Here is a 27,757-nt window from a genome sequence, read left to right as displayed (position 1 = left end):
AAGTTGTGCCCCCATGTTCCCTCCATGCAGGGAGACAGGGAAATGAGCAAACTAGTAACATAGTAGGTTGAATGCTGGAATAGAGGCACACCCAGGGCCCTGGGGCAGCACATGGGAGGGGCACTTACCCAGATATCACCTGGCTGGGTTTTGATGGTGTCATCCTTGTAAAAATTCAGGCAGGTACTGGTTTTGGTCCTCAACCTGCCACATGCCATATTGTCGGCAAGTTCCTTAACTTTTTGGAATCTCTGTCTCTCCACCTATTAGATGGGGGAAAATACTACTTTCTTCTCAGGATTTCTGTGAAAATCAAATTGAATGAATTAATTTAGGGAAACCAACCTAACATAGTGTCTGGCTCAATACAGGAAAGTTCTCTTGCCTTGTTGACCTTGGCAAGGGTGAAGGATGGGGACAGAGATGCTGAACTTGACATTCCTTGAGTCCCTTAGGCAGGGACTAAACCTGCTCACAGATTGGTGCTCACCTGAATATCATAGTCCCAGGAATGGTTTCTTCAATACAAACTTTGGGACACCTTCTCTAGAGACTCTGTTTTGGTGAGCATAGGAAGGAGCTGCACCATAATCTGAGAAGTTGCTCAAATGATTCTGAGGCATAGGTAGGTTTGGAGACCTACTGAGAATATATATAAAAATGTTTGTGTGTGTGTGTGTGTGTGTGTGTGTGTGTGTGCACATGCATACGCATAGGTGCATTTTTCTGGAGAAAGGCCCCCATGTTTTCATCAGATTCTCAAAGTGCTTCATGATCCTACAAAAATTAAGAATTACTCTTGTGTGCTGTGGGCTCACTGGCACAGAAAGTGGTCTGGGAGATATGGGCTGAGGACATGAACCAGCCTTCAAGGCTACCACTGCTGGGCCCTCCTCCTCTCCTCATTCCCGAGATTCCCAGATAACAGGAACAGGTGGTCGGTGGCCTGACTCTCTGGCAGGTAGGTAAGCGATTGAGGTGCCTCATCAGTTCTGTCTCCAGAGGTTCCTGAGATCCTTAGTTGTAACTGGTCTGAAAAGTTGACATGGAAATTGCTTCTGTCTGGTTCCTGTAAATGTAAAATCTGTTATGAATTACATCCGAGTGAAAGAGAGACAGAGATTGCGGTGTGTGTGCAGGAGAGCGAGCCTCTGCACGGTCTGAAAGCTTTTGCAATTTTTCCTAATTGGCCCAATCTTTTCTGTAACAAGTCTTCTTTTTTCTTTTCTCCATCCCATCCTCCACTGCCTGCAGCTTCTGATTTCCAGGCAAGGCAAACAGGGCTGGGATGTTGTTATTCTGGAGGATTTTCAGGTGTATGATGGTAAAAGCAGGCAGGAAAGGAATGTTGGCTCTGTGTTTGGCAGCTAAGGGGACTTGTTTTTCAATATGCCTTCTGAGGTTAGGAGACTTGGACTTTTTGCCCAGTTTTCTGTATCCTTTGTATGTCTCCAAAGATGCTCCATGAACTGTGTGGTGGGAACTCTGACTTCCCCTGCAATGCCCTCAAGTTTATCACCAAAGGGGCAGAACTTCACAGCTGCTTCTGGTCATTGTGGGCGAAACCCTGGTCACTTGAATTAAGTTCATGTTAGTTTGTAGCCTTTGGCGTCAACTTTAGGGCACCCGTTCCTTGGTTGTCTCCTGTCAGAGCTGATCACGTCAGCATGGGAGGTGATTTGCCTCATACAGAACCTCCTAGCATGCAGCTGTATTGAGAATAGGAAATAGTCTGTGAGAGCTGTATCTCCCTGTGTAGCTTGTTCATTTGTGTGTTCATTCATGCCTTCATCACTTACCTCTTACTTGTTTTACCATGTGCCAGGCAACCCAGGCACTGGAAGTACAGTGAGGACCTGGGCTCAGTCTGGCTTTCCTGGGGCTTACCCTCTGGTGAGGAGGACAGGTGCAGAGGTGGCATGAAAAAGCAGATAATCTTGTTTTCTAGGCTGCTTTCTTCTTTGGTGGCTTGGTGGCTTCCTCTTCCCCACAAAATACTCATAGCACTAGGATCTTAATGGTGACAAATAATGGAAATCCCTGAAGATGCTTCTCATTCCATGGGTATTTGCTTTTAAGCTGGGGTTAAAGTCTTATGTAATGGGATGGGGAGCTAAATTTTGGGTGGGGTGGAGGGGTATGTCTGGTGAGGCCCGAGGGCCAGGGGAGGTGGACCTGCCCTTCTGGAAGCGCTGGGATCTCCCTCTGCAGTGGCTAATGCCACCTGGCTGGCTGTGGCTCATTCACCAGGCCCCTTGCCAAGCCGTGTGAAGGTACAGATGTCTCCACTGACACCCTCCAACTGGTCTCTCTGGTGTTTCTACCTCTCTGGTTTCATTACTCCCACTTTACTGCTGTCAAGTCCCTCTCTATTTCTGCGTGTGGCTGGCAGGTGCAGCCGAGGGAAAAAGGGAGGGGGCAGGCATGTCTTCCTCCCACCTGCAATACCTGCTCTGCATCCAGTTCCCAGCACTCTCTTACCTGTGAATCCACCTGCCGTTGGGGCTTTAGGGCCTCACCTGGATCCCTCGAGTGGCTGTCCGCAGGGCCGCCCCTCGGCCTGTCTGCTGGCTCGCAGAAGCTGCCGTGTGGCTTTGGTCACCTTTCCTCGTGGGCCATGTCTTCCTCCTCCTGTCCCTGAGACCCGCCTGGATTTCACACGACATCGTTGCCACCTTTGGAGCCCCGTGAAGAGAGGCCTGCAAGCACTTCCAGCCGGCCTGCTCGGTTCCCAGCCCGGCCACGGTCTGGCTCCTCCCTGAGCGCCTTCCCCGGCCCCACCCGCCAGATTCGGCGTCCGCCGCTGCTCCCACTGCGGCCTGTGGTTTCGGGGAGCCGTGCTGTGGGCCTCTCGTCTTCATGGGAAGCCTGCCCATCGGCCCGATTAGGGTTGGGTGGTGGCCATAAAGGCGTCCGCCCCCTCCGGCAGGCCTGAGCGTGTGGCCGGGAGAGGCCCAAGTCGGCCGCCCATGGGAGCTGCTTTCCTTCCGGAGCCTCGGTCCCCGTCTGCAGCTGCGGAGGGGTCGAATCAGGCTGTCGCTTTGTCACGGCCTGCTGACCAGGCCTCACCCTCAGAGTGAGCCTCTGCCAGAGAGCCAGCCAGGTGTGGGCCGCGACCCCGAAGGGACAGCAGGCCACGGGGAGGACGACCATGGACAGGGCCGGGCGCCAGGCAGCGAGAGTGTGCCATCCGCCCAGACAGAAGGTGGGCTTATTTATCTGTTGGTTTTTTTTTTTTTTTTTAATCTGTTGGTTTTTAAAGGAATAAAGGAAGGAAGAGAAAGATGAAGAACTTTAGAGGTCAGAGTCTGAGACAGCCCGAGACGGACATGGGGGCAGAAAGACTGTCAGAGAATGTCCGCTGAGATGCAGTGAGCAGCAGACAGGCGGGGGGCAGGTGGGGTGGGGTGGCCTGGGTTGAGAAGCACCGAGAGCAGGACACGGGGCGGGGGGGCACAGGAGCCAGTGGCGACATTGCTTATGGATTCATAGACCGCTGACTTGCTCACAATTTGTGCCTGAGATCTAGCACTTACCAGTCTCTAAAGTACAGTCTTGGGGCGCCTGGGTGGCTCAGCCGGTGGAGCATCTGCCTTCGGCTCAGGTCACGATCTCAGGGTCCTGGGATTGAGCTCTGTGGTCGGGGCTCTCTGCTCAGTGGGGAACCTGCTTCTCCTTCTCCTGCCCCTCATCCCGCTCATGTTCTCTTTCTATCTCAAATAATAAATAAAAGAAAAAAAGTCTAGTCTTAATGTAGATAACCATTTAATAATAGTAGAGTTTTTGGAGCAATTGTTGTGTGCCAAGTACTGTGCAAAGTCATTTATAAACATGAGGGGCTGTCACTATCCTCATTTTATACAAGAGGAGCAGGTTCTTGGAATAAGGCACATTGGGGCAGCCCAGTGGCTTAGCGGCTTAGCGCCGCCTTCAGCCCAGGGCATGATCCTGCAGACCTGGAATCGAGTCCCACATTAGGCTCCCTACATGGAGCCTGCTTCTCCCTCTGCCTGTGTCTCTGCGCCTCTCTCTCTCTCTGTGTGTGTGTGTGTGTGTCTCATGAATAAATAAATAAAATCTTAAAAAAAAAAAAAGAATAGGTCACATGGGCAGCAAGGAAGAGCGGAGACTCTGACCTCAGGTCTGTGGGACCCCAGTGCCCATCACTGGAAACATATGTGACGCTTCTTACTTCTCTTCTGGGGACTGCGCTTCCCATTTCATCCCACGCAGGCCTTTTTCCCCAGACTGGCTGTGAACACACGCCACCCCTCTTTCACCCCACGTCTCTGCTATGACTCCTTGCTTCCTCGTTGCCAGCAGTCAGGTGCACAGACTCTCGGTCAAAGTGTGTCTTACCTTTGTGTACCACTGTGTGTTTTTAGAATCATAGCCCGTGATTCTGTGAGCAGGTGTTATTTTCTACATCCTACAGAAGGAGAAACTGAGGCTCAGTGAGATTTGGTGACTGCCTGGGGTCGCATGACACAGTTTTTAGGTGGTGGAGTCAAGGATGCAAATCCATAGAGTCAGAATTCAAATCCAGCGCCCTCTGGCCCTTGTTAGCCACCTCTCTGAGGAGCTGTGTTCCTAATAGCAGCCACTCCATCGTGAGCCAAAGGAATGACCAGGGAACCAGAAAGTGATTTGCATTTGGAATTGAGATGGGGCCAGTGGTGGGTAGGGAGACGTTGAGGCGGTGAAGGATGAACTTCCCTCTGGACCTGGAGCCTCTTCCCAAGTGGAGCATCTGAGCAGTGGCTTCGTGGTTGGCCGCTGTGGTTTTCAGAAAGTCTGCCCCGTAACAGTGAGGTACTGACATGCCAGGTAAGCGTGAGGAGACTCAGAGTTGGGAGGGCACGTGTCAGGGACAGGCCTGCTGTCAGGCCAACGTGGAGTGAGCCAGATGTGGCCAAAAGGACCAGGAGCAGTGTCCACACAGGGTAGGGTACATCCGTTTACCTTCTTTAAAGAGAGCTAAGAAAGTAAAGGCAGATTTCATGCCGATGCTACATTTCCTCACGGTTGCAGCAAAGGGCCTGAGACTCTAAGGCCCTGTCCAGGATCTCGGAGCTGGATCTGCTGACCTCTCAGTGGGACTGAGCCATCCCATCTGCACAGTGACAGGGAGGGTGCCAGCGGAGGCGCCCCAGCCCAGCGGCCTCTCCTCGAAACCTTGGCTGGGTCCTCGGGAAATGACAGCTATCAGAGAGAAGCCGACAGCCAACCAGAACAAGCAGCCTGTGTGTGAGTCTTTTCACTCAGAATTAAAACAAAACCCAAAAAGCCTTATGATCAACCCAATACATAGGGGCCACGTGGTGTAATGACTTCTGTACTCCCAGGGTTGTGTGAAGCTTCCCGAGGCCTGATAATCACTCTGCCCTTCAGCGTATCAGATGTTGTAAAATGTATCCACACAAACCACATCAAGTAGTATGTTTCTGCTATAATGAAGTTAGAGACAATGGTTGTATTTTTTATAATGTTGAGTTTTATTAAGAATAAGTTATTCATTTTGGTCTTGCGATAGGAACGCTGTTGTATTGATAGATAACTCTGTGTGTTGAGCCACATTTGACTGGCTGACACAGTGTTAACTTTTATGAATGTTGAGTTAAATATCCATTTTGATTTTCCAGCATCTTCTGTGTTTTGGACCAAACCTACTTTTGTTTTTGTTTTTAATTTTCAGATGTTTCTGTGGAACAATTAAAAGCTTGTAGGGCACAGGCGTCAAACCTCTTGTGCCCAGCAGATAGTCTCTTTTATCCCTTCCCACCTCCCATCCCCAGAGAGAAAGAGAGAAAGAAAGAGACTACTTCAGTGAATTGGTATTCACTTTCATGGCCTAAATTATACTAGGTTCTCAGGTCCTCTGGTCTCCTCTTTGGTGGTGTTTTTATAACTGTAAAACATAAGAAGTGTTCCCTGAGAAATGTGAAAAATTTCTAAGTGTCCCGAACAGATGATATTAAATCAGTTACCTCAGCTCCTTTGGCAGAAGGAAGGATATAAATTCTAAATAGGATTGTATCAACCAGCTCAGATTTTCAGAAGTGAAGAGTAAAGATATGGGGAGGGCTGGCTCTTCTAGAGCCTCTGCCTAGGATCTTTGTGTGGCTCTGGTATAATGTAGACGCTAGATTCCTCCCCCCAAAAACAGACTTGTGCTGGGTGCCGCTGTGACAGAGGCACCTTGCAGGCAGTGTGTGCCAGTGTTGTGCCCCAAAGGAGCAGAGGGAGGGATGCATGTGGGTGACAAGAGCTGAATCTGTACAAGGAGAGGAAGGCTGGAGAAAACCCCTCTAGGCTGAGGGGCCTGGCTCACCCACATAGGCAGGGAGGGTCCAGTCCATAGAAACAGGAAGATGTTCTGCTGTGTGGACACCATGGCTTCCTATTTAGAGGCCAAGGCTGGGCTCTAGCCATGCTGCCTAAGATGAGGGCACCAGGTCTAGCTTCCAAAGGGCCACTTCAAGGAGGGGCTGCTACCCAACTGGAAGACTCTATCCTCAAGTTGAGTGAGAACCTATAGGGAGAGGGAAAGGAAGGAACATTCAGCTATCCTCAACCACAGTGATTTACCTGACACAAGAAAAACTAAAATAAAGCATCACGAAATTGTGACAGGCCCCATTAACATGACATATTCATTAAGAGCTCTAATAGCCAGTCATATTTAAAGAAGGAAAAAAAAACCCTCACAAAATGCCATGAAGAGATTTACTACAGGAAAAGAAAATATGGATCCCTCGAGGTCACTGATACAAGAGAACAAAGGAGGTACTGAAAGTGGCTGCCTTTGATCATGGTGAGAACCAGATCTTCAAGGTTGGGCAAAGCTCTTCCAAAACCTAGGAGAAGCATCTTTGGGATCATGCCTGGTGTTTCTCTATTAAGTGAGTAGCACATTCAACAGGACTTGCTCTTCATTAATGGAATGGAATCCCCTTTCTATACTAAAAATGAGATTATGTGAAATCTCAGGTTTATTTGAAAGAAGGAGGGCTTTTTTGGTGCATAATGCATTACTATAAAATGACAGTGTCTTACTCCTTATTGCCTAATTAGTAATATTGCACTTCTGTGTGAAATGGTGTGTTTAAACATTGCCAATCGATTTAAACAAAAGACTTCAAAATACTGTAGGATGGAGCATGGTGAAACATTCCTGCCAGCCCTCACTCTCCTAGGGTAGGGTTTTTGTCACTTCAAGGTCTGCCTGCATGATGGGAACCTAGCAGAAGAGGGGAAGCTTCCCAATCCCTGCCACGCTTTCTGGCCGTTCTCTTTCCTTCATCCAGGGCTTAGCTGGTCCGAAGGCTGGTGTTTTTTTTTAATTAAAAATGTTCAGGGTAGTGCAGACCAAGTTGGACATTGGGCTCATCTGGGATCTATCATTCATTTATTTCCTTCTTCAGTACACACTTAGTGAGGACACCTATAAACTATGTGTTCTAGGTGTGAAAAACATAGAATGAGTGTAAGATAGTTCCTTTCCTTGAGGAGGTGAGCCTAGTGGGAAAGTAGATATTTTTTGTGGAAGATTGAAATATAACCTGGTCAGCAAGGCGGATGGTAGAGAGATGAACAAGTTTCATGGCAGCCTTGGAAAGGGTGTATTAGTCAGAATGGCCAACTCTCAGTGGCTTCACAGGATAAAGGTTTATTTCTTATAGCACAGTCCAACTTAGATGGGCAGGGTGGTGACAGGGGACATTCACGGGCCCCGGGTTCTGTTTTGAGGCTGTGCCATCCTCTTAGGCCTGGAAATTTTCTTCCAGATTCCCCGAATCTGGCTGGTAGATGAGAGATAAGAGAAGGGAGGGATAGTTGCACCCAAAGTTTTAAGGTTCAGGCCCAGAGGTGGTACTCATCATTTCCTGCATGTTCCCTTGGCTTGAATGCAATTCTGGAAAATATGGTCTGCTTCTGCACTCACATGGAGGAGAAACAAATTTGGTGAACATAGTGGCCTATGCACTGCAAGGAGCGACTTGTCCACCCTGGGGAAGTCAGAGCAGCTCCATGAGAGGTGAGTATTGAGTGCGTGTAGTTTGTATGGTGAGGATGTTGAGTGCTGGGTGCTGGGTCAGGAGGGAGCAGGAGCGTGAGATGAGCATTTCTAGGAAAGGAAGGAAGTTGGATATGTCTTCGGACAGAGCTGGAGTTAAGTATCAGCCCTCAACTAGCAATGATGTGGCCCTGAGCCCGGTCCCTGCATGTCCCAGGTGTCAGCTTCAGCCCTCATCCCATGCCCTCTCCCAGATTGTGGTCACTCCCTAGGGACTTGTCTCAGTGTCTCCGGGGTCAGCCGCAGTCACTTTCTCTGACTGTGCCCTCCTCTCTGTTTCTGACAGACCCTCACATGGACCTGTTCCCCTTTGATATACAGATACGCACACACACTCCAGTCTCACACAAGGTTTTTATGAGTATATCAGCCTATATTCAGATTTTGGAAAGCTCAAGGGAGTCCACGTCATTGTAATGTGAATATTGAATGTTTGAAATCTCTGTGCTTAAAAAGCCTTCCAGACATTTTTGCCGACACAGGCCTTAGGATTTTAATATATTTCTTGCCCTTTCTACTTCTCCCTCTCTCTATTTTCATTATGCGGCGCAGTTCAGCTCCATCTAGTGTATCCTAAACTCTGCTCAGAGCCTTCCGCTGCCTATTCACTGCTGTGTCTTCCCACAGGACAGGCCATTTGACGGGGGTCTGACCTATCTCCTTGGACAAGGGAAAGGGGTGGTAGAGAGATTCATTTACCCATTGCTTTGAAGGCAGAAGCAGGTGGTGCAAATTTTTGTTTTAAGTGACTTTTTGTTTTGTATACAGTTTCCTTAAGGGTCAAATGGGAATGTTGCCACAAAAATTGCAAGGTTGTTGAGAGAAATAAGATGATATATGAAAATGTGTAATAGGGTGCATGGCACATAGTAGATTCTCAATTAAAATGTGGCTGACTCCTCTCCCACCTGCCCTCCGACTCACCGGGTATTAGAAGGCACAGAGCTGTGTGGTCAGTGACACTGAGTCTCAAGGGGAGAGCATGCAATGGGAAGAAGTGAGGGATGCAGCTGCAGACGGGGAGTGGGGCCAAATAGCTTCACGCTGTGCTTTTATCCACGGAGATGGGCCTTTATCCTCTGCACTCAGAAGTCAGAACTTAGCACATTAGATATAAATGGGAGGAGAACCCTTTCAAGTAGCTGTCTGTTTCAGCAGAAATCTTTTTACTGAGATTCACAAGGTGGCTCCAGGTAGGTTTAAATTTGTACAGCACCTGCAGGAGATGCAGACATTGCTCTAGGACTCCTCACCTGCATTGAGGGTGGCCCGCAGCCGTCTCCTCACAGGCTTGCTAAGGCTTTCCGGCCCTGCCTGCAAGGCCCTGTGCAAACTTGTTACCCCCAGGAGCTGGTTTGCATGAGACTCTGAGGGGAGGTGGCTGACGAAGTGGAGGGGTCCTTCCCTGCAGCAGGCCGGGCACCTTTGCTTCTCTTTACAGAAGTAGAGGAAGCAAGCCCCAGTAAGCCGAGCAGTTGACAGTGTTGGGCATGGGCCGAGGGGACCAAAGCCTTTTCTCCTGCCGGGTCCCCAGTGTCCCAGAGCTGCAGGGAGCCCAGGCCCACCAGGCAGAGGGCCTTCTCCCACCATGGCCTTGACAAGTCATTGGGCCGTCCAGCCTCTGCCCCAACCCCTCTGGGGATGAAATCCATCTGAGGGATATCTGTCATCCTGAGAAAATTTTTCTTAGGGCTGCTTGCCTTTATCGTCTACCTGCTGTGTTTCATTTTGCCATCTAGAGGGGAAAACCCATTCTCTCTTCCTTAGGACATCTTTGTTGGTATCATAGACAGCAGCCAGGTGCCTCCTGGTCGTCTTCCCCCAAGGCTACCCATCGTCTTCACAAGCATCCTCTTCCCCAGTCCTGGCCACCTCACCTGGACTCTGTGTTTGCCTTTGACTCACGATTACCCAGCTCTACCTGGCCCATGAGCAGGAGGCTGTTGCTTCCTGTTAAAGGCAGCTCATTTCCATCAGTATACGCTGAGATTAGCTGCTACCTCCCTTCTCCCTCTCTCCTTCTTGTCCTCCCCTCTCCCTCCTTGTCCTCCCCTCCTCCTCCCCCTCTGCTTTCTCCTCCTCCTCCTTCCTCCTTGTCTCTCCCTCCCTCCTCCACTCCCTCCTCCTTCCTCCCCTCCTCCTCCTTGTCATCCCCTCCCTCCTCCTCCCCCTCCCTCATCCCCTCACCCTTGTCCCCTCATCCTCTTCCTTATCCTTCCCTCCCTTCTCCTTCCACTCTGCCTCCTCCCCCTCCCTCTTCCTCTCCTCCCTCTCCTCCTTGTCCTCCCCTCCTTTCTCCTTCCACATCACATTGTTTACTTGTGTTGAACTTTTAGGCAACTGGAATACCTCAGTCATTTTTCGTATGTGCTAGTAAGCCCTGTTTTTCCCTTTCTGTCCATGGACAGTTTCTTCTCTTGGAGACCTCCTGATAAATGTTTTTCATGGACACACTTTGCCCCTTTTTAGGGTTCTTTGCCTGATTCTTTGCCCTCTCCCCTTTCCAGTTCTGTGATGGTCTCATTTTCTGTCCCACTATGAATGCTGTGTTTCAGTGATTGGAAGAGTTTGGGGCCTCATCTATCTGATGAACTGTTTTTGCCCATGAACACTTGTGCTCCCTCTGACTGTCACATTTTCCCACGCAGGAACACCCATTTGCTAAGTCCCGACCCTGATGTTGAACACGGTGGCAGTTGTCACTGGGTTTCTTGCCCTTAGATTCATCAGGTTCTACCCTGCATCCTACACTGGGATGTCTGAAAATACCATCACTGGAGAAAGTAGGAGTACTTTCCAAACAAAGGTCCTGTGAGGACACTGGGGGACACTTTATTCCTAAGAGCAAACAGTGACTAGGATGTCTTTTTGGCTCTGATGGGATCTGGTAGAAAAATTTCAAGTTACCAAAATAGAGAATATGTCCTAATGCCTGGCAAATGGACCAAATACACTTCCCTTAATGGAAGAAGAGATGTGTGTATTTTTTTGAGTCACTGATAATAATAGTAGGGATGACAGTAATAGTCATTACGTGCCTGGCACTGTGCTCTGTGTTCTCGATACCTTTGTCATTTAGTCCAGACAGAAACTCATGAGGAGTGGGTGTGTGATCTTAATGCCTTGGGAGGTCCTCAAACCCGCCCTGATCACATGGCTGGAGAGCAGAGCCTGGGCGAGACCCTCCTTGTGGAAGCAGGGACTCATAACTAGGAAGTCATGTTCTCCCACAGGACAGTAGGGAGCAGAGTGCTTGGGTTCCTGGCTGTGCCACTGTTGCTGCCACTCTGGGCCTCAATTTCTGCCGTGGCAAAGATGGGATTGGATTAGATGGACTCAAGAGTGTTACCAGCTACGTATGTCTGTGGTTTGACATCTCTGCTATTTCAGAGCCAGCTTCCTTTGGGAAACATTGTTGTCACAAGAAAAAAAAATTGTCTTCTATCAAAATATTTTCTAGTCTTGGACAAAGTGAATGGTGTTAGTGCCACAGATAGGAAGCCATTACTTCAGGAAACGGTAGTAGAGATGAGGATAAGGGGGAAGGTGGATGGATTAGCATCCTACACTGAATAGGGACATAGTTCTTAGGGAGCCACAAGATCGTACATCTGATTCTGTACCCTGCAGTTAAAGTCTGCTAGGGATAGTGTGTCCAACAGGAAAGAGTCTTCCTCTCGGCCCCAAACTCAGAAATGTGTGTGACAGGTCAAGAATGGTCCCCAAGCACCATTTAGCTCACATCTTCATTTTATGTCAGTGGAGTCCCAGCTCATTGGAGATAAGAGACCTCTCAGCCATATGGCCTAAGTCCCAGAGAGTTTAGATCAGGTGAGCTTCCCAGTCCATGCCCCCTGCTCCCCCAGGTGTACTGTCCCTGGTCATTATGTCTTCAAGAGCAGGCTGGGGTAGAGCAGGGCTTTCTTTTGGAATATGGAACTCGTAAGACTCTTTCAGGCACTCTTCCAATAGCTCATCTTTTGGACTGGTTGCATGCAGGGTAGTTGGGACAAGGAGCCCAGAGCCCTCCTGTTGTTTCAGGAAGCCTTTCTTGTCCATCTACCCTGAATACCTGTGACCTGCCAGTTCACCCTACAGTTAACTACCTTCTTAGTAGGAGTGAACGAATCCAGGATTCTTTGCTAATTCTTAGGTGATGAACTGTGATATAATCCAGATTTCCTTGCTTAGATGTAGTGAAAGCCTAAATGAAGTTCCACTGGTAAGATCCATCGAGTTTTTCACTCACAAATAGTTTATAGACAGTCACCAATTTTGAACTGCTCTTTTATTCATCGTTAAGTTGGTGTTTTAAATTTAGAAGATTGTAAATGGCATTTCCAGGATGGCCTGCCTAACCCATAACACAGCTGAAACACTCTATATTACCATGAATCATAATGGAAAATAATATTTTTGCAAATGAGGAGTATGGGATTGCCGTTACAGACTCCCTCTGTCTTAAACCACTTTTGGAAGGCTATCAGCAGTTTCAGCGAGAACATAAACACATCTGCACTGAAGTGTAAAACCAGGATGTCCAATTAATCTTTGCTGTGATAAGAGAGAAGTGAGGAAGGAGCCAGAGGTTAGCTAGAGATCTCCAGCCTAGTGCAGGAAGGCAGCAAGGAGAGGGGCGCCATTGAGGGTTCCTGACGCTGCGGTATGTGTAGCCCTGTGGTCTCCTGTCAGCACTTTTTCCTGGGTCTTTTAAATACTGTGTGGACAAGGAGGTCCAGAGCTGATAGGAACAAGGTGGGTAACCAGCAGGGACGACTCTAGGGATTCTGTAGTTCTAAGCAGGACAGAACCTGTTGGCAGCCTGCCTTCTGGTTCAGAATGGATGCCCTGGGCCTGTAAAACATCTTCTGGTCCTTTCTATGTCACCAGTCCCCGCCCAGCAGTACATCCAGAGCTGGCTCTCTACCAGGCACAGGCTGGCCCACAGCACCCCTTCCTCCAGGGGTGCCATCCTGTTCTCAGATGGGGGCTAAAGCTGTCACAACAAGGAGACTGTAGTAAGGTCCTTCACTACAGCCCAGACTGAGCACACTATGCCCTTAGGAAATTTAAATGTCACCACTTTCTTGGCTGCTTTTCTCTACCAAGGCATGTACATTGAGATCCCCAACTTAAGAAATTATTTGTTCTTTCCTGGGTGGCTCCTGTTTCCCTCCCTTCCCTCCCCTGCCCTCTCCTTCCCCCTCCTCATCTGTCCTTCTTCCCTGTCCCTCCTCTCTCCCTCCTTCTTCTCCCCCCTCTCCCTCTCTTGCTTCCCTGCATCTCGCATTTACTAAAGCTGCACACTGACCATCGGAAATGCCCGATTAAATCCTGAACACTGTGAAGCTTAAATTCAAATCGTACCCCAGGAATTCTGACACAGACTGTGTTTCCCATTGATTTAAAAAATTAAGACTCAGTGATATAATGTAATTCATTATTATGTAATTATGTAATAAAAACCTATTATGGATTGTGATTTTTCAGTGACTAACTCTATTTTACTTATTAGTGTTCATTTAAATCTTAGTTTATTATATGTTTAATACTATAAGTTCTAGCACCGTTTTTCTTCAATAATCAGCCATTTGGATTTTTTTCATCAGTTTTTTTTTCATCAGTTTAGACAAGACTTTCCTCTTACCTCTTCCTCGAAAAGCATTCAGATAAGTGAAGCTTTCCCACACTTAAATCAATGACTGAATAGGACCCAAGCTGGAGGATGATTAATTTTTAAATGAACAGCACCAAACAGAAATTAATTTTTATTAATTTCAAAACCTGACATTTCGAGCCCCCTTTAATAGAACCAGGGCTTCTGTAAACAACCACCCAGTGAATCGGTTCGGTGCAGAAATGAACCTGTATTTTGAAATGCAACTTTGAGATCATTTCCAAGCCTAGCAGCAATTTCATTAGGAATGTTCCCCTAATTTACATGTTCTGGGGTTAGTAAATTCGATTCAAATTTATTTCCTCCTAAATGAATTTTTATTACCGGAAGGCCCTTGTATAGAAATGTTCTTCTATCATTATGTGGTTGGCCTGGCCCAGAGGGTGACAAGGCATTGAAAGTGGAGTGCTGACCACAGCCTGGAGAGGACTGCGAGTTACCTTTCGAGGCTATGTGGGTGTATGGCTGAGACAGCAGTGAAGGGCACCCTCAGGAAGGAAGGTGCTTGCGTTTGTGCCTTCATCCTTTAGGACAAAACACTCAGATTTGACAGTTCAGCTGAAAGCATCTTTGAAGGCAACAGGGGGGTCAGGACCTGGGGAACCAACTCCCCTCTTCCTACCCACATGGCCCTGGCCCCGCCTCTGCCTCCCCCAAGGAAAGAGGCTTCTCAGGAAGCTGCTGAGGTATGCTACTCTCCCCTGAACTAGAGGCCTCCCCTCAGAGGCCTTTGAGACATGTTCCTGAGGCATGAGGATGACTCACCATTTAAAGATCCTTACAACAACAGATACTGTAGGCCTGGCATGTGCCATGTGCGCGGTGGGGGGGAAGGGGGATGCTTCAGTGTCAGGCAGCATCACTGACTCTCCATTACCAAATTGTGAAGACTTCAGCTTTAAGAAACAGAAATTGAATCAAATTTGTAGAAAAGGTAAATTCCTAGTGTCTTTGATAGAAACTCTTCATTTTATTTTTTTTTAAATATTTTATTTATTTATTTAATAGAGAGAGAGAGTCAGAGTGTAAAAGCAGGGGGAGGGGCAGAGGAGAAGGAGAAGCAGGTTCTCCACTGAGCAGGGAACCTGACACGGGGCTCAAACCCAGGACCCCAGGATCGTGACCTGAGCTGAAGACAGACACAACCCACTAAGCCACCCAGGCACCTCGGCTCTTCATTTTCTACTATGCAGTTCTCAGGCTGCACCAGGTGAGGCAGTCAGAGGTGGGAGGTGGGATGTCATACAAGGCATCCTGGCATTAATGGAGGAGGACAGAGAACCTGCCCACGAAGCATTGTTGTCCAAGGCTGCTGTGGCTGGCATTCACTTTGACAAGGCTATCAAGAGGTGACATGCAGAGCAGCATGTTTATTTTATGTGATTCTTAGTTTTCAAGGTGAGGGATGCATTTTGATGTACTCTTAATTGTTCTTAAGCATAGTCTTTTCTCCAAAAGTCTTTTCTAAACTTTCCTTGAAGCAAATATTTTAGCTCTTGTAAGTTAGGTATTGGCTGCACAGTCATTTCTCCTGACACCTGTGGTGAGTCTGTCCATTTTGACCTTTGACAGGTGGCTCCAGGTTGTTCTATCACTACATCATGCCCATCATCTCCTGAGGGACTTAGGGGCATGGATCCTCCTGATTGTTGGTGCTCTGCCATTTTCAGTGTGGCTGTTGTCAGAGAGCTCCCCTGAGATCATGACGTGGCCATAGCCATTGCAGACATCCCAGGCAGAAACAGCAGTGTCTGGGGGACTGGACACATCTCTCCAGTCCCTTAAGTGTCTCTTGAGTGTTTCTTAAGAGTGAGGAAGCTTTTCCCAGATGAATCCAGTAGACTCCGCCATGTCTCACTGGCCAGGAGTTGGTCAGATGTCCCTTTTGCAAGGAGAGTGGGATCATCTTGACCAGTTTGGATGAATTAGGACCTCCCTCCATCACTGGGAGAGAGGGGTCACAAAAACAGAATCTGGACCTTAAGAGCCAGGGACAAGGAGCGATTGCTTTTAGGTAGCCAGTGATGCCAATTTCCTCATCAGTTTTCCTGACAAGGACTCAGAGAGCACTGACCACCTATTTATTTAAAAGTTCAGCCTTTTTTTTTTTTTTAAAAAAAAAGATTGATTGATTGATTGATTAATTGATTGATTTTAGAGTGAGAGAGCACGAGCAGGGAGCAGGGTGGAGGGACAAACTGACTCCCTGCTGAGTGCAGAGCCCTCCACGGGGCTCAATCCCATGACCCTGAACTCATGACCTTAGCAGAAATCAGGAGTTGGCTGCTGAACAGACTGAGCCACCAAGGTACCCCAAGAGTTCAACTTTTTATTGACATTTTACAGAAGACGTTTAGTCAAAAAGACCAAAACCCATGACATTTCCATCAGCCTCTTCAGATTCTTCTTCTTTTGGTTCCGCCTCCTTCTCCTCAGCTGAGGAAGCAATGGTGGAGTGAGCGGGACCTCCTGCGGGTCCAGCATCAGCTGCTGGGGTGGGTGCAGGAGTCCCTATCTTGCATGTGAGGCTCTTGATGTTGACATCGGCCAGGGCCTTTGCAAGCCTGGCTGCAGAGGTTCAACACCTCCACCCTTGGCGTTAATAGGGCCTTGGTTTTATCCTCCATGACTGTCACCTCATCATCATGCAGGATGAGGGCTGAGTCAATGGAGGCCAGCTCTGAGAAGGAGGCCATGGTTTGGGCACGCTGCCGGTCTGCGGGTGAACTGAGCGCCTCACCCCAGCACAGCCTTTGCTCCCTCAGAAGGACAGAGCACCTGAGGAAAGGCAATACTATTTACATTTTTTAAAACTTTTGTCGTGTGCAAAACTATTTGTTTTTTTTTTCTCTTTAACTTATATTAGAGAAATGATTTATGGCTGACCTTGGACCTCCACTTCTTATCTGAGCTGGACAATGTGGAGTCACTTTTTTCAATCACTGGCTTGACTGACAGGGTTTTAGAGTTGGAAGGCCTTTAAGAACATGCAACTCAGTCTTTCCATTTCAAAAACAGGGAAACTGAGGCTCATGCAGTGAGGGCCTTGCCTGGTGTCTCATAGCTGGTTCAGCTGAGCATGCCTGTGATGCCTCACATCTCCTTTTGTGTCTTTTTTCTACTTTCATGATGCTCGGTCCCCGTTGCTTCCAGACAATCAATGCTGTTGTATATTTCAGGCTCTTCTCCCTGTTAAAACTTGCACAAGGACTGAAGAACTAGATCGCAGTCATTTATAGCCTGCATGAATATTAGATATTTCATATTTTAAGTCTTCTCCTGAATCATTTAAAGACATTTCAAGCATTTATTAATAGGCATGAGAATTATTTTGGGGGTAGGAGACCATCAGTTCTCTTCTGGGCACTCAGAATCCAGTGGTTCTTTGTCTGCCCTCTTCCTCCTGGAAGGCACAACCATCTCAACAGCCACAACAGAGAAGACAGAAACGGACCTTGTTTCACATGGGGGAAAGCATCCTGCTGGACACCATCCTTAGACCCTTCGTTTAATCTAAAACTGTTCTGTGAGTAAAGTACAAGCTCTGTTGTCTTCTCTGTAAGCAGAGGGTGAGGTGAGGCTCATGGATAAAGGGCCACGGGCCCTGAGAATGTTCCAAGCCCCACAGATGAAGACATGTGTTGACAAAATGCCCCATGTCTTGCAGTCCAAGGTAGACTTCTCTTCTCCATAAAGAGATGCTTTCTATCTGGAAATCAAGGTGCCTGAGCATAGAAGCCTAGGAAGCCTATTTGTACTACACAAGTTTTTTTTCCCCCTATGGAGATAAAATCATCATGGGGATCCCACGAAAGAAGTACTTAGCATCTTTCCTCCAGATACCCTGGAGTATCTACCCTGGAGTTTTTAGAAAGTGACTTGATTTCCACACTGAGTATTGTTTAGAGTGAAACATATGCAGTCTTTCCCTTAAAGGGACACGCCTCTAAACTCTTCAGGCCATCAGACCATAAGGTCAGAGGAGCAACACGCCAGTACTGAGAAGGTAGCATAGGCTGTTATGTCTACAGTCCTGTCTCTGAGCTGTCCCCCCTGCCCCCACCCCCGTGGCCACTGAGCGCTGTCGTTACTGCCTGGGCTTCTTCCCCTGACATTAGCTATTGTTCAGTGTGAGGGGCGTTTTGGCTGAGACCAGTCTTTGTTAGGGGGAGTCTCACCCATTGCAGGGTGTTTAGAACCCTTGATGTTCACCCCCACTTAAGTCCTCCCCCAGGTCTGATGACAACCAAAGTACCCCCCTCACCTCTGACCGCCTCCCTGGGGACACACTGCTCCTGGCTGAGAAGGTCCATTCAACACAGAATCAAGTACGAAGTTAGAGTTCTGGGACTGAGCTTAGTCACGGAAGCCTGTCCCTTCTTCTGTTTTTAGGGCAGTTTTCTGAATCTAGAAAAGGAGGACACTTCTTTTTGTTCACCTGACTGCTGACACATTATAGCTTCAGTCAGCAAACAAACGAAATAAACATTGATTATCGTTCCCCCCAGTTCTCTTCTCCCTACACACCCGTGAGCCTTTCACTAATGTGTTCTGGATACATTTTCACACCAGAGAGATTGCTAAACAGAGCCTAAAGGGGTAGCGCGGGGTGCTGTGGCTGGAAGACCTTCACAGCAGGTCTGCTTCTTACCAAATCTCAGGGCTCAGAGCCCTGGGGTCTGTTCTTCAGAGCCTAGGCGGGCGTGTGACGTCTGCATAACCACCACTTCAAAGGGGGATGTGGGGGTTAGGGAGGCTTGGCAGTTTCTTGGACATCAAGCAGTGCTTGCAAAACAAATTTGATGAGTTATGAATGAATCAGAACTAGACAAGTTACATTTCTCTCAGGATGCATATTTAAAAATTTTTACACACACACCAGAGAACATTTGTCCCTTCTCAGAAGGATAGGGGGTCTTGGCCACAAGCACGGCAGCGTTTGTGGAGCCAGGGTGGTTTTCCACAACCTGTCTGCATCCTCATCTCTTGCCTTCCTTTGGCTACCACCCTTCCTGGAAGGTCACCCATTTGGGCCCCTATCAAGGGCTGGGTGAAACCAGGTGACGAGCTTCTGCACACCCAACTGGGAAACCTGTGTGTGTGGAAGTTCAGGGTCCCCCTCACCCCACCTCCCCCTGGAGAGGCTGGGTTCTCACATCATCAGCTTGGAGATAGGCAGGTGGAGGCGGGGGTTTGGGAGGTGGCAGGTCGTGGTGGTTACAGGGAGGAGGCCGACAACCCAGAGGCACTCACTCTTAATTTGTCTTTCTCTTTCGTATCCTTCTATTCAGGTCTCATTAAATGTCACTTCATCTGACAAGTCTTCCCGAAGCTCCTATTCTAAATCTTCTTTCCTGTTAGAACCTTTTATATTGCCCTATCTTGCCCTTTTCTCTTGCTCTAGTCTCTTATAGAACTTAAAATAATCTGTAATTATGTATTTATTTGTATGATTGTCTGTCACCCCAGTAGCTGGGTGAGGTTGAGGACCTTATCTTCTCTCCATTGTCATACCCCCAATATTTAGCCCAATGCTGGCAGGTCAGAAATAGTTGTCGGATGAATAAATAGTGACTGGCTCCTCCTCTTGGGTTGATGATTTTGAATAAGGAGGTAGGCAGAGGGTTTGGTGTACATGGTCTGTGTTGGGGATTAACCTTGACTTGGAGGTGCTCAGAGAGGCAGAAGGGTGAGTGGGACAAACTGGGACCACTCCGTGTAAATCAAGTAGTCCACTTGAGATCTAGTGCTTCCACAGGAGCTCCATGCAATGTAGAATCCAGGCCTTGGGATGCGATCCAGAAGGAAGAAGTCCAGTTGACTACATTCCTACTTACACAATGTAGATGAGTGATTTCAGAAGCACAGGGTAGCATTTTCAAAGATAAAATGAGATGCTGGGGGATTGGGAGAGAGAATGGCAGTGCCTGGGGGTTAACTGTGCTTCTGACCTGAGAGGAGGCACTACGAATGGTGCAAGAGGCTCAGGATTTGCAGTTACACCCACGTACAATTCTAGATTTCACCACCGACTAGCTGTGTGGCTCTTAGTCAAGTTGTCTATCCAGTCTGTGAAATGGGACTGGCGATAGCTTGCTCTCTGGGGTATCATGAATATTAAATGAGCTGACATGTGTGCCTACCTCATACTCAGTGTCCAGTGAGTGTTGGTTCTTAGTTTTTTCTTTTGAATAGCCAGCGTGGCCAATGTAGGATTTCTCTTGCTCTCCAACCCAGTCTCATCTCATTTCTGTAGTCAATGATCAGATATACTAACTTCCTGTCCTTCAGTACCTATTGGACATACGCCACGTACCCATCATTATGCTAAAGGTGGTAAAGGTTCAGAAGAAATACAGGTTTCTCCTACAGAATGTTTCCCCTGTTAACATATTCCTGGGAGAATATATCCTCATTTCTAATACCATTGCTTCATATTTTATACACAGCTCTGAATAAAATGTTTTTCAGTTGATATTTATATAGGAAAGGTTTATATTTCTATCCCTCAAACTCAATATAACTTTTGAAAGAAGATTTTATTTATTTATTTGAGACAGAGAGAGGGAGAGAGAGAAAGATCACAAGTTGGGGGAGGGGCAGAGAAAGAGGGAGGAGAAGAATCCTTGTTGAGCAGGGGGCCCGGTGTGAGGCTCTATCCTAGGACTCTGAGATCTTGACTTGAGCTGAAGGCAAACGCTTAACTGACTGAGCCACCCAGGCGCCCCAACAATATAACATTTTAAAGCCTCAAGTTATTGTTCAAATACAGTTGGTAGTACACGGTAAATATTTGTAGGTGTTTTGTAGAGCCCACTGAGTGTCTACAAAGGAGATGTGCTTTGTGGCTGTTTTGGGGGCTAAGAGAGGCATGTGACTACATCAGAGGAACATTCATCCCTTCCCCAGGGGAGGAGTCTTGGCCATGTGTGTTGGAGGATTTGCAAAGCCAGTTTAATAGTGAGGTGGACCAGATTGTTTTTCCAACCCCCAACACACTCTTCCTTTCCCTTTTCCTGACTGCCAACCTTCTTAGAAGGAGGTCATCTATTTGGGCCCTTTTAAAGCTCTGGGAGAAACCAGGTGAACAGGCTTCTGCACATTCAACTGAGAGGTCAGGAAGTGCTATTTTAAACACTTTACATCCTAATGTGATCGTTTATATGATAGTTATGTGCTGTTCTTTGCTTACATTTTAGGAAATACATTGTAACATATTTTGGTTTGGGGTTGATGTAATACAACACATTGTAATTTTTCCTATTTAAAATAATGGGAAATAAGTTACCATTTTCCACAGAACATCTGACTCTCAGAAATGGATTACCAAAATGTACCTTTTCCCACGTGGTCATTGTCTTCAAAGAATCTATAATCTAGTTGAGGTGATAAGACAAACAACAAGAATTGAACTTTCTCATAAGGAGCATAACATAAGGTGGTGTACAGTTAAATTAGGTGTTGGAGTGTACAGCATGGTCTGTTGATTCATTAGGGATTAAAGAACACAGAATCACTTAGGGGGAGATTCCGGAGAAGTTTTCATGGAGGGGACTAGACCTGCAGGGCTTGATTAGGATGGGAATAAACTTACAGGCCATGGCTGTTGGAATGTCAGACCTTAGAAGTCTTTTCCGATGAACAATCTTTAAGTGTCTGTAATGCACCAGGTACTGTGTTAAATATAAAGTGGTAAGCCAAGACACATAAAACATTGTATGATGCCAGCCTCATATCTCTGCGTCTGAGAGGAATGAGAAGACATGCACATTGAAAACACACACACACATGACATAATTCAAATAAACAGCTAGATAGAGCACTGTTCACAAGAGGGGAGATGACGCATGCTGGATAGGTCACCATGGGTTTGGCTAGGAGAGCTATGCCAGCTGAGATAGTCTTAAGGCAAGACCATGACTAGGACTGCACATGTTATTAATAGCTGGTCCAGCACTCATTAATATTAATAGCTGATGGCAGCACTCATCAGAATGGATACTCCTGGCCAGGAGAGCTGCTGCAGGGTTCTGGAGTCTTCTGCCCTGCCTGGCATAAACCCTCTGTTTAGTGGATTCAAGGGAAGATCCAGGAGGCCTGAGGAAGGGGGCCTGGGTGGTGCAGGGCATTTGGAAACTCAGGGAAATGGCTATTTACCAACTAATATGGAGTTGTCTTAGTATGTCATGATCAGTTTGTACTTATCATACCTAGTAGCAGAAGATCAGCCCAAACTGGAACCCCCCGGGATGAGTAAGCCAAAGAAGTCAGCTTATCTTAAACCTCTCCTCACCCCGCCCCAGAAAAAAAAAAAATTGTTTCCCACCATAATAAATACCTTGGTTTTGGGTTTCTTTTTGTTGTTGGTTGGTTTTTTGGGGGTTCCCTCTCGTTTGACCTGAGGTCTAACTTAGGGCCTGAGTACTCCCCGCTCCCCTCCCCCCACCATAGAAATAATGGAGAAACGTGATTCTTATTCCAACTATTCTGAGCATTTGAGTTGCTCTCATCCAAGTGCCGCCACCACCTGGACCCCTGCCTCGGAGTCCTGGCCTTCCCCTACAGCCAGTAAATAGAAGATGTACACCGAGCAGGGCAAAGGGCTCCAGAGCCCTAGGCCGGCTCTATTGGCTGGCAATATCCATTCTGACAGGTGGGTGATTTTTAAATATTACTCCCTGGTCCTAATGGCTTCCAGGAAGAAGTACCCAATCATACTATACCCCACTGAAGTCTTGGTTGGGGTGAGGTATATTATTGTTAGAATTGTTTTCATGAAAACAGTAATAAAATACCTTTAAAAATTTTTAAGTATCCATTCTATATTCCAGTATGTTTCAAAAAAAAGAAAACCAAATACCAATAATCCTCACGAACAAACAAACAAACAGTTGGAAGTGGTCTGTTAGTGGTTGTAATAATAAGAAATTCACTGGCAGGAGTCATCATGTGCCTGAAATTTGATGGCTCTGGGAAGACAAATGGTTTTCCACCTGTGTGCGTACTTGTATGAGACAGAGAGAGAGAGGGGAGAGAGAGAAAGAGACAGAGGCAGAAAGAAGGGTGTCTGTGTCACTCTGTATTTTGGGCATTGTTTTATAAGATTCTTAACTGGCTTGTGCCACCATACACACAGTGTTCTATTAGCAGTTGTTTGGCCAAGAATAAAGAATTGCTAATTATATTTTAGAAATACAGTTTAAGGAGCTGACGTTTAAAATAACTGCGTTGAGCTTCAGAAAACTCATCTCTGGAAACCATCCATGAAAGGATATTTGTACTTTCCAGGGGGGTCTGGTGGGGCAAAAAGCAAGTCTGATTTTTCTATATTTCTGTCAGTGGCCTCCTGAAGGGTTACTCCTACCTTTCTTTAAAAACACTAATTGCCTTGCTTTCTCAAGAGCCAAGACCCATGCAGTCCTCCAACCACATTCTCACCTCAAATCAGAAGGCTTAAAATCCAGTTATTTTAAGTGATGCATACTCTTAAAAATATATGTCTGGTTATGTTGTGTATAAGCAGCTCATATCAGAGATGCAGCAAGTCAAGCTATATAAAATTTAGTAACACATGCCAGAGAGGAGACAGAGAGAGAAAAGAGTGGGGAGAGAGAGAGAGAGAGACTGATACCCTTATCCTTTCCTCCAGGAGAGGCTTGCATTTTACTTCTAACTTGTTTCTAAAAATGGCAAATGCAAAGTAAGAAAACAAGTTTATCTGTTGCAGGAAGGAAGGAAGGGCAGGGAGAGGAATCTGATCTTCAGCTTGGCGTGATTTTATTTTTATCAGACTGTTTTTGCAACAGAACATCTGGGAGGAGTGGCTAGTACAGAGTCGACGTCTACCTATGTTTCAGCAGCTTCATTAGGGTCATCATTAGAGATTCACTTCACCGGGGCCATGGTGGAAAATATGAACTCTTTAGGGCAGGAAGAAGTAGTGACATGTGAAAGAATGTCCCAAGTGAAGTGATGGCAATATTGCTAATAACAGCATTCGGATTTATGCTGTGTTTCTTTGAGGGTGTTCAGGTAGCTTGCCTTGCTTCCCTTCCCTATGAGGAAGCCTAGGATTGGTGGGGGTGCCTTGATTCTGAAGTCTGGGGAAATGATGTAGAGTGAGGTGATTCAGGGTTGGGAATGGATCCAAACCCAGTTCTCACAGGGCTGGTGATGACATTTGGTACTGGGGCATATGATCTCAAAGACAGTAATGGGCAAACACGATCAACCTTAGACTGGTGGGATCTCGGAGAACTGAGCCCAAGGTTCTCCTTTTGGAAGCACCCCAATAATCTGAGTGTCTTAGGGGAAAAGCATTAGGCTAGCTTTTTCATTTGCCGATTCAGTCATTCAACATCTATTTGTCACCTCCATCTGTTGAGTAACCCCTTCCAGTTGCAGCTGTAACTGGGTATTTTGTGCCATAGAGAAGGAAGAAGGTATATGGATGGGTAATGAGGACAAGCTGGGATCTTATGTAGCAACATCGTTGCATAGTGATGGTGAGAGCCATCTCTCGTGTACCTTTTAGTAGAAGGGATCATAAAGTTTTCAAAAGAGCTCTACTGTAGAAACCACGCTTGTAGAAAACATGCTCCAGTAGCATTTTCAGATTGGTCTGGGCTGTGCCTGGTTATGAGAACATCAGGCCCTGTGAATACATGGTCCCTCTAGTAGAGGTCTGGGGTGTCTGAGACTTTGGAAGAGAAGGAACATGTCCATGACCTTTAACTTCTCTAGAGGCAATGCTGAAAGCAGGCTTGATGGCTACTGTTGCTGTATGTTTGTAAGAATATGAACCTCTCTGGAGTCTTGTTGAGATACAGCCATCATGTGCATCACTATTACTTATTTGGTAGGACCTCACCTGCTGATTCTCATTCTCTCAAGAGCATAAATTAATTCAGGTTTGGCCTTGCTTGGAGGCGTTGCTTGGAGGTTGGGATGGGGAGTGGGATGATCAATGGGGCTTGCTCTCAAATCCCCAGTTGTTCTGCTCCTTCCTTTATTTGTCATTCTATCTGCTACTTTTATATTATTTGCACAAGCTTTGGGGGGACCAGAGGCAGGAACTGGCATTTGGATGAATGACTGGATAATCCAGAACAGTTGAAGAACCAAGAAATAATGTTTATGTTCCGTTCTGGATTATATATTTTTATGGTGTGATGGTGAGAGAAATAATGACTCTAGTTTCTTAAGTGCGTACTTCTTGCACTAATATTAAAATTAGCTACTGTTTGCATTTGTTGAGTGCACATCAGCCATGGTAGAGGGAGATAACTCAAGGGTGAGTCTGGTAGAAGGAGAGAAACCACGAATTTAGTCATTGCTGCTGGCTTCACTCAAAATAGAGATTCAAATTAGCACACACTATATTAAAGAAATTATGCTTTAAAGACATTAGGCAGGTCTACATTTGAGGAAATCTTATAATTACTAGAAAAGGAAATCATTGCTAACAAAATTCTGGATTTTAATTTCTCTGATCTGCTTAGAGCACAATATACCTGTATATGTGGTGAACCATTTTTTTGAGACTAGAGACCTGGATAGAAAGTAGGATTTAGTTCTTAGAAGGCAGAGCTTAGAATTTTAGAAAGAGAGGTGTTTTATATAGGTCAGGTGTTATTACTGTTGATATCTTTGCCATTTACGCAGAATGCTGTCTGCCGTGTTTGAGGCGGTGCTCCTTGTTTGTTGTGTGCTGACTGTGTGTCTGGGATGACAGCAGACACTCAGGTTATGAGGGCAAATAGCCAGATGTGATTTCTGTCTTTGTGGCTCTTGGGGAGAGATGAACAAAGGAAACATGTAACCGTTAGACACGTGTATTTTCTCCTCTGATATCAGAACCAGACCGGAAGACCCTGAAAATAATTCCAGTGCCCGGGCGTCCCTGGGAGATGTTTACAAATTGCTCCATGAATTTTATCATTACACTCTCTTACCTTTTGGCATTAGTATCACGATGGCCCTTGTTGGGGTATCACAGTTATCAGGGCAACCACGAACCACACTCCGGCTTCCCGGCCCAGGCCCCTGACTTTCACAGACACCTCGGGGGCTGAGGCTGACTCAGGTGTTTTACAAGAGAAAAAATGATCGGTTAGGCCAGGGCACCTGCCACTTCCCACTCTTTCTGAGCCCAGGAGTCTGGCCCGGGGAGCATGTGGCCACTGGGGGTGGGCCCAGCTTCGGTCTGGAGGCCAGGCTGACCTCCCAGGAGGGGAGCGTGCGTCCTGGCTTTTGCGCTTTCTCCGTGCTGCCTGTCAGCTGGGCCTGGGCCTTCTGGTGTGAGCCCTCACCTGTCTGCAGGTGGCCCTGCCCTGGAGGGACACCCCTGCCTTGTGGGGCTCTGGGGCTCTGGGGCTCGTGGGACTGGCGGGGCTGGGAGCCGCCATGGGGGCCGGTTGGGGAGAGGGCAGGGCTGGGGCGGAGGCGAGATTACTGCCTGTTACACATGGACATCTAGACGGGGGAAGAAACATAACGGCTTTATTTTTAGGCTTTGCTAATTCTCACTCTTCTCCTAGTTCTCTGCTACCTGGCAACAGCTCATTGTCATGGCAACGCCAATGTTAATGAGTGAAGCTCCCTGTGTGTCTGCTTTACCCGGTGCTCGGTGACAGCCACTCTGCGAGGCGAGGCGCTATCTTTGTGGCCATCAGAGGCGGCCGCCAAGCTCCCCTCCTGCCCGAGGCCTCCGGGACGGGGGCCCTGTCCGTGAGGGAGGACGGGAGGCAGCTGACAAGGGATTTATGGCGCTGCTTACACATTCCTAACGTACTCTCTGTTTACAGATGGGCCTGCTGGCTCTGTGCGGCCCCTCCTTTCATTGGGCCATCCCTTCTTTACATTTTTCAGTGTCAGCCACAGGCTTTTGAACAGTAACCAGTTTTATCCTGTTGCAGGTACCTTGGGATCTGTGCAGGTTTGTCTGGCACCTTCTCTGCGATTGGTCAAGAAGGCCCTGGATGCTGGGTCCTGAAGAGGGGGGAGGTTGTTGCCAGTGTCGAGGGGACCAGAGGCCTCCAATCTGCCAGGGACTGCCTGCACCCCTGGCCCTCAGGCTGAGAAGCAGTGACTCCACTGTGCTCTCTTGTCTTAGCTTGCCTGACATCAGCTGATAGAGGTCGCTGTCTAGGACCTCAAGGTCATATGGGAGAAAGCGTGGCACAGTGGGCAGCTGCTCTGTGCCTCAGTGTTTCCATTTCTGGGTGGGCCTCCTTGGCAACCTGCTGAGCAGTAGTGTGTGTGACAGGTTCTGGGGCTCCCCTCACCAGTTCTGTCATGTGGGAGGCTTCCTGAACCTCTCTTGCCTCAATTCCTCTCGTATAAATTAAGGATCATAGTCAGATAAATATGTGTCAGGTGGCTTAATGCAGCGTCTGGCGTAAAATGACAATAAACATTAGTTGTTACTCTGGCTGTTATTTAATCTACACCCTAAGCTTGTGAGATAAGTATTGTTCATATTCCCAAATTGCGAAGAAGGAAACTGAGACATGGGGAGGCCAGACTGCCTCGGGGTCGCAGGAAGTGAGTGAGGACTTCAATTGGGAGCTTTGGCCCAGGGAGCTGGGTGGTGCTTACCCTGCAGGCCCCTCAGGGTCATGGTCCTCACAGATGCGGGGAATTGCCCCCTTCACTTGCTGGTGGCTTTGGGGCCCTTGTGGTTGTGCACGAGCATTTGCACTCCTTGGATAAAAGGTGCTATGGGAACCAGAGACTTAGAATCATTATGAAGTGTAATTTCCAGGGAGGTGGCTCTTGGCTGTGATGGCTCATCTTGAAGTTGGCACTGCAAGGCTCTGTAAAGAGCGATGGAGGCAGGACTCCCTGCAACCACCTGTTTGTGGCCCCAGACTGTTCTCTGGACATAGAGACCTCGGCGACTACCTCTCCATTGGGCCACGAAATATGACATCGCTTATTTACTCCCGCTAGCTCGCCCAAAGTTTTTAGCTCCTTGGAATAGCTTTATTTCTTTTTTTTCT

The 27,757-nt window shown here is 47.4% G+C and overlaps 1 protein-coding gene and 1 pseudogene across 50 annotated transcripts in view; one reads left to right on the top strand and one right to left on the bottom strand.

Annotated features, from left to right (window-relative positions):
• CACNA1C (calcium voltage-gated channel subunit alpha1 C) overlaps positions 1 to 27,757 on the top strand; it is a 760,002-nt gene that overhangs the window by 218,604 nt on the left and 513,641 nt on the right. The window lies entirely within an intron of this gene.
• LOC121479841 lies at positions 16,062 to 16,450 on the bottom strand (annotated as a pseudogene).

Source organism: Vulpes lagopus, chromosome 21, assembly GCF_018345385.1.
Source record: "Vulpes lagopus strain Blue_001 chromosome 21, ASM1834538v1, whole genome shotgun sequence".
NCBI lineage: Eukaryota > Metazoa > Chordata > Mammalia > Carnivora > Canidae > Vulpes > Vulpes lagopus.
Note: the sequence above shows the minus strand (reverse complement) of the source record. Positions and strands in the feature narration are given on the sequence as shown.